The sequence below is a fragment of the Orycteropus afer genome, unplaced genomic scaffold (genome assembly GCF_000298275.1).
Source record: "Orycteropus afer afer isolate SDZICR_OR568_19922 unplaced genomic scaffold, OryAfe1.0 scaffold00106, whole genome shotgun sequence".
Classification (NCBI taxonomy): domain Eukaryota; kingdom Metazoa; phylum Chordata; class Mammalia; order Tubulidentata; family Orycteropodidae; genus Orycteropus; species Orycteropus afer.
The window spans coordinates 5,100,702-5,108,561 of NW_006921693.1; the positions used below are offsets into that span (position 1 = coordinate 5,100,702).

General features: G+C 42.0%; 1 protein-coding gene across 1 annotated transcript in view; it reads right to left on the reverse strand.

Moving 5' to 3' along the window:
* Positions 1-7,860, reverse strand: part of NSMCE2 (NSE2 (MMS21) homolog, SMC5-SMC6 complex SUMO ligase) — a 330,848-nt gene that overhangs the window by 288,642 nt on the left and 34,346 nt on the right. The window lies entirely within an intron of this gene.

A 7,860-nucleotide genomic window follows, 5' to 3' on the forward strand; every position in this document is an offset into this window, starting at 1 on the left:
AAACAATTTCTGTTCTTTATCCTCTTTTGCAGCTCTGGTAGCATAGTGCCTAAGGCACGTGACTGCTAACCAGAAAGCTGGTGGTTCAAACTCACCAGCCACTCCTCGGAAGGAAGATGGGGCAATCTACTTCCATAGTGATACTGCCTCGGAAACCCAAGGAGGGGTCGCTATGAGTCGGGTCCTACTCTACGGCACATAACAACAACAAACAACAACATCCAGGATATATAAAGAACTCCTATAATTCACCAACAAAATGACAAACACCTCAGCTTTAAAAATGGGCAAAGGACTTGAACATTTGAACAAAGCATCATTTTTCCAAAGATGATATATGACTGGCCAATAAGCACAACATCATTAGTCATCAGAAAAATGTTAATCATAATTAAATGAGATACCATTTCACACTCACCCAGATGGCTATCATCACAAGAACAGAAAATAACAAGGCTGTGGAGAAACTGGAACCTTTGTGCATTATTGGTGGACTTGTGAAACGGGGCAGCCACCTTGGAAAACAGTGTGGCAGTTGCTCCACATTTTACATTCAAATGCCTTAGGCACTACCCACCAGAGCTCCCAGAATTAACTTCCGACCCAGCAATTCTGCTCCTCGGCATTTATCCAAGACACTTGAAAACAAGGACTCCACCAGAGAGTAGTGCCTCAGTGTTCACCAACACTGTTCACAACAGCCAACAAGTACAAACAACCCACATATCCATCAGCAGATGAACAACGTGCAGAACACACATACCATGGAATATTCCTTAGCAAGAAAGAGAAATGAAGTTCTAATGCATACTGCAACGAGGATGAACCTTGAAAACACTACGCTGAGCAGAACAAGCCAGACACGAAAGGAAATACTATGTGATTGCACACATATGGAACACCTACAACAGGCAACTGTTTAAAGACAGAAGTCTCCCAGTGGCCACCAGAGACTGGAGGAGAGGAGGACAGGGACTGACTGCTTGCGAGGTTCTGAGTCCTTCACAGAGGGATGAAAAACTTCCAGAAATGGATATGCTGATGGTTGCACAACACGGCGAATGTACTCAACGTCAGTGAATTACACACTTAAAATGGTTTCTTATATGTTTTACCACAATTATATATGTGTGGTATGTGTCTGTGTGTGTATGTGTGCAATCCTACAATACAAAGCATATAAGCTGTTTCAAACCAGCAACAACCATGAAAAGGACCTGCTGCCCATGGTTAACACACAAGGACACAGAAGCTCAAAGAATTACGTAAATGCTTCAAGCTCACACAGGGAGTAGGTAGCAGAACCAGTATTTTAACCCCCAGCCCCCAGCAGTCTATAGTCCTTCTAGACAATTCTGAGTGATAAGTTCCAAAAGATCCAAGAGCTCCATCCTTCTTACCTGCAAATGGTCCAAATTATAAGAAAAACAAAACCAGCACCAACGAAACATGAGGGCTCTGTGCCCAGCACAGTGGAAAGCAATCCATACACACAAGTTCCTTCTCACATCAACCCTGCATAACTAGGAGAATCAGGAGATGTGTGTGGGCATGCAATTCAATTCTTATTATTGTTAGTTAGGTGCTCTGGTGGCACTGTGATTAAAGCATTGGTTTGTAATCCACCCACCACTCTGTAGGAGAAAGATGAGGCAGTCTGCTTCAGTAAAGATTTACAGCCTTGGAAAGCCTATGGGGCAGTTCTACTCTGTCCTAGAGGGTCGCTATGAGTCTGAATTGACTCAATGGTAGTTGGTTTGGTTTTGGTTTGCTGTTAGTTGTCATCAAGTCAATCCCAGCAACACCATGTGTTCAGAGCCAAACTGTGCTCCACCGGGTTTTCAAAACTGGTATTTCAGAAGCAAGATCACCAGCCCCGTCTTCTGAGGTGCTGCTGAGTGGGTTTGAACCACCAACCTTTTACCTCGTACCGTATTTTCACATGTCTTATATGTTGTTTGGGGTTTTTTGCCAGTTGTGCCCTCCACTCAAGGTATTTTCATTTGCTATGTAGAGATACCACCTCAGAAACCCCCCCAACCCAAGGAGTGGTTGCTATGAGTCTGAGACGACTCCACAGCACATAACAACAACATGCTAATTTTACCAAAAAACCTTGGGGAGAGAGACAGGTTGAAAAACCCAAGTAGCCCATGTTATCTGCATAAAAATAAGGTAGTTTAGGGCTTAACTGTTTTCCCACCCAGGACCAGAAGGCTGACGGTTTGAACCCACTAGCCACTCCTCCAAAGGAAGACTGGGCAATCTACTTCTGTAGAGATATCGCCTCAGAAAACCAAGGAGGAGTTGCTATGAGTCAGAACCAACTCGATGGCAGTGAGTATTTTTTTTGTTTAGTTTTTTTTGTGTGTGTAGAGCTCCATATAATTTCACACTTATTGATATTGGCTGCTATTTTACAATATTATCTCTATTTTACAAAAGACAGGCATATGAGTTAAACATTTACCTCAGGTAGATACACTCCTTGGAGAGAACAATCATGGGAGAAAGAAGGGCTGCTTATGCACAGGGAGACAGCTCAGAGGGCAGGAGTGCATGGAGGGACGGACACTGGGAAGAGGTTAACTATGGGGAGGAAGGGGAAGGGGAGCTGTTGCATTGCGGTAAACTGTGGTCAATGTCATGAGACGAAGTGTATGTGAACTGCTGTACAGAAAGTGAATTTGCTCTGTAAATCTTTACCCAAATCACAATTAAAAAAAAAAAAAAAAAACTTATCTCCATTTTAAAGATGAGGAAATAAAAAGTTGCTTAAAATCAAGCTAATAATGGCAAAGCTGAGATCTGAACCCAAGTTACTCAATTCAAGAACTAGTTCTTAAATTCCTGAATTATTTTGCCTCATCAACGGCACATAACAACAACAAATTTGCCAAAAAAGGGGAGCAGAAAGGAACCATAGCAACAACCATGTTCTTCCTACATCTCATGCTACTCTACTTGGTAAAGTTAAAACAAAAATTATTCTTACCAACCTCTCTATCTCCATCCATCCCTCCACCTAGCTATCAAAGCTGTGCATCTACTTAAAGATGACACAGACCCAATCTCTATTTCTATCAGAGCTTTAAGCAGACATACTCAAACAGCTATGTGCTGGTAGAAGTTCTAAGCCCAACCTGAAGTTCAGCTTTAATCTGAACGTGTTGAGGTTCTCTGGATCTGCCTGATGTTGAGAGTTCTCTGTGGGTCTCACACTTCCACACATATTGTGGGGGTACCAACTGCCCTTTTGTTCCAGGCTGTCTTTTGAAAAGATGTTTGTATAGCAAAGCCTTGGAAGATACAGTGTCTCTCTCCAGAGCTGAAGGCAGTATAACGAAGACTATGTCTCCTTCCAAGGCAAACATCAGACAGATTTACTGTGTGTCATAAAAAATCTAGATTCTCTCTGTTTGAGGTTGCTCAGCTGTGACACAAACCCTGGATGGGCAGTATCATCCAGGCCCCTCATATCACCTCCATGGGACCTAGAGTACAAAGTAGGGGGAGAGAGAGGAGAAGGCAGGAAAGGAAACTCAGAAAGACGATGCCCAAGCTGCCTGGGGCGCCACAGCAAGAAAGGCCTCCGACTCGGATCCAGGACTCTCCCGTCTTCTGCCAGCATCCATGAAGCTGTGGCAGGCAACTTCTTAGGCTGCGTTACCGTTCTTGACACCAAGCTCTTCTCACCCTCTGCCACTCTACCACTCTATGGGGAATACCTACTCATCTTTAATGTCACCATCTCCGGTAGGAAATTTCTCTTACAGGTCCCCAGCTAGAAGGACCCTCCACGGTACCCCATTGTTTCTTTCCTGCATGGAGGCTTGTATCACAGCCCCTTTAAAGCTTTAGTCCACTTGCTTATTTATGTGCTGTGGTGGCAGTTACCAATTTATTGCCTCTCAGCTCCAAGCGCACTTTTCTGTGATAATGGATGGAGCTCCTCTAAGCGTTTCTCCTTTACAGTGCGATGTGAAGCTTTCTCAATAGAGGGGAATAGAAGGGCACTGCAGAGAATGGGTGTTCTGTGGTTTCTAGCAACTGCAGAGCAGGCCAGCAGTGTGAGTGTGAGAACGTTCAGTGACATACGACCCAGCCACGTGCCCAAAACGTGTGGTCCCTCAGTACCCACAGGGTTTCGGCCCATCCTGAGGATCATAAGCACCTTGTCACGGACGTTCAACACAGATACTGATTGCATGCTCTAGGCCTCCTGCCCACAGCCCAATCCCATCTGTTCTCTCCCTTGCACCTCATGGTTTTTCTTTTGCAGTCCTCCCAATGTCATAGAGCTCCTACCAGAAAGTCTGTGTACTTCAGGCCTCCTGACACCACCACTCCTTCTGCATCCCTGTATACCCAGTTACCAGCTGCAGCTCGACTCACAAATGCCATGCTCCAGATCCCCTGCCCAGAGCAGTCTCCCCAAACCCTCTTCATGCTGTGCCCAGTCACCAGCTGTGGCTTGCCTACATCCAGCTGTGCCTGAGAAGGTCACCTCCTGCGTGCCCAGCAGTTGTTGACCAGGCAAACCAACATACCTCACTGCTATCAGTGGGCCACAACTGTACCTTCTCCACTGAGATCTTACATCCAAGCCCAGAAAGGGTTTACCCTGGCAATTTTGTCCTTCCTTGGATACTCTCTCTAAGCACTAGGGTACCACATACAGTTTTCTTTTCTCTAACAGCTATTCTTTAATCATCACTTGACTATTCCTTATATCAACTTCACTGAGTGGTTTCTACCTTCTGACTGGACCCAGACTAATACATGGGTTTACCTAGTCCACTAAATTCTAATTTTTAAGAAGAGATTGTTTCTTGCTTGTTATCCTATTCTCCTGTGTATAGTATAGTGCTTGGCAGAGAGCAAACTGTTGATAAAGTCACTGAACAATGAATTAAAGAACTACTGCAGTTCAGGAAAAAAAAAAGGGGGGGGGAGCATTACTACCGACCTTAAAGAAAGAAAAAGAATCATAAAGGAATATTATGCCAATAAATCACATAATTTAGATGAAAAGGACCAGTTCCTACAAAGATAATACCAAAACGGATTCAAGAAGAAATAGACAATGTAAATAGACCTGAACAAGATACTAAATTCATAATAAAAAACTTCCCACAAAGAAAAGTCCAGGCTCAGATGACTTCACCGGTGAATTCTGCCAAACATTTAAAGAATGACTAATATCAGTTCTTCACAAACTCTTCCAAAAAACACAAGAGGGAGGGAACACTTCTCAAGTCATTCTATGAGGCCAGCTTTACCCTGCCACCAAAATCAAACAAAGACATCACAAGAAAAGAAGCTTCAGACCAATATCTCTTATGAATATGGGTGCAAAAATCTCAACAAAATGCTCACTACCCAAATCAGCAGCATTATAAAAAGAATGATACACCAAAACAAGTGGGATTTATCCCAGGAATTCAGGTTTGGTTTAATACCTGAAAATCAATCAGTGTAATGCACCAAGAGGATAAAAAACAAAAACCACATGATCATCTCACTAAGAAGCAAAAAAGGCATTTGACAAAATCCAACACCACTTCATTAAAAAAAAAAAAAAAAATCAAAAGTCTAGGAATAGAAGGGAACTTCCTCAATTTCATAAAGGACATTTATGAAAAATCCACTACTAATACCATTCTTTAGGAGCTCTCATGGTACGGTGGCTAAGGCATTTGGCTGCTAACCAAAAGACTGGCAGTTCAAACCCAGCATCTACTACACAGGAGAAAGACGAAGCAGGCTGCTTCTGAAAAGATTTACAGCCCTGGAAACCCTATGGGGTCACAATGAGTCATTATTAATGCGATGGCACTAGGTTTGGTTTTTCAGTTAACATCATTCTTAATGGTAAAGACTACACATTTCCCCAGACACCAGTATCAAGACAAGGATACCTGCTCTTCTCGCCCCGTCTATTCAACTTTGTACTAGTGATTCAAGCCATGGCAATTAGGCAAGAAAAAGAAATAAAGAACATCCACAATGGAAAGGAAGTAATGCCACCTTTATTAGAAGAAGACATAATGTTGCTTATAGAAAATCCTAAGGAATCCACTAAAAAATCTATGAGAACTAATAAACGAGTTCAGCAAGGTTGCAGGATACAAGAACAATATACAAAAATCAATTCTATTTCTATATACTTGCAATAAACAATTTAAAAGAAAACAATTCCATTTATAATTACATCAAAAAGAATAAAATACTTAGGAATAAAACCTACAAAACAATGCAACACTTCTACACTAAAACTACAAAATAATGTTGAAAGAAATTGTCAACCATTTGGAAGGGGATCTGTGTAGGAGATCCTAGATAGAATGGGACAACAACATGGAACATAACAAAAATCATTAAAAAAAAAAAAAAAAAGACCAGGTTGCTGGTCTGATAGACTCTGGTGGAACCACTGAGACTATGGCCCCTAGCTGCCCTTTAGGTCTGGAATTGAACTCACTCCTGTGGCTTCCAGCCAAACAAAAGACAGGCATACAAGCTGAACATTTACATTAAGCAGATCACTCCTTGGAGAGATCAATCGTGGGAGAATAGAAGGGCTGTGTATGCACAGGGAGATAGCTCAGGGGGCAGGAGTGCATAGGAGGGAAGGACACAGGGAAGTGGTAACTGTGAGAAGGAAGTAGGAGGGGAGCTCTTACATTGTGGGAGATTGAAGTCAAAGTCATGAGACAAAGTGTATGTGAGCTGCTGTATGGAAATGAATTTCTCTGTAAACTCACCCAACTCACAAGAAAAATAAAAAAATAATAACAATAATGTTGAAAGAAATTAAAGATCTTAAATAGATAAACATCCCATGTTCATGGATTGGAAGGCTTAATATTGTTAAGATGTCAATATACAAATTCAATGCAATCCCTATCAGAATCCCAGCTGGCTTCTTTGTAGAAAAGGACAAACTGATCCTAAAATTTATATGGAATTTCAGGAGACCCCAAAAACCCAAAATAATCTTGACAAAGAAGAACAATCGTAGAGGACTCACACTTCTTGATTTCAAAAGTTTCTATAAAACAACAGTAATCAAGACAGTGTGGTACTGAAAACAGAATGGACATAGAGATAAGTGGAATAGAACTGAGCATCTAGACACAAACCCATGTGCCTATGGTCAACTGATTTTTAACAAGGGTGCCAAGATTGATCAATGGGACAAGAACAGTCTTAAGGTGCTACAACATGCTACAACATAAATTAGACCCTCATCTCAATCCTGTACAAAAATCAACTTAAAATAGATCAAAGAGGTACCTACATTTAAGAAAAAAGACTATATAAAACGCTTAGAGAAAATCACAGAGGTAAAGTTGCATGACCTTGGATTTGGCAACAGTTTCTTAGCCATGAGACCAAAAGCACAAATACCAAAAGAAAAAAATAAACTGGATTTCAACAAAATTAAGATCTGTGCTTTATAGCCATCTAGATGCAACGATGGGTCTCTCCTCATCCAGAGCAAAAAAGAACGAAGAAAACCAAAGATTCATGGAAAGAATTAGTCCTAGCCACTGGTACACCATGCGATCTGCAGCCTATACGATTATGAGACCAGAAGAACCACATGGTGCCCAGCTACTGCTGTCAAGACTCAGAGGGGGATCTACGTAGGAGATCCTGGATAGAGAGGGAGAACAATGTGGAATGAAACTCAAAATCATTTGGAAAAAAAAAAAGGGGGACCAAGTTTGCTGGTCTGATAGAGCCCGGTGGAACCACTGAGACTATGGCCCCTAGCTGCCTTTCGGGTCTGGAATTCAACCCACACCTGTGGCTTCCAGCCAAACAAAAGACAAATGAGTTGAACATTTACCT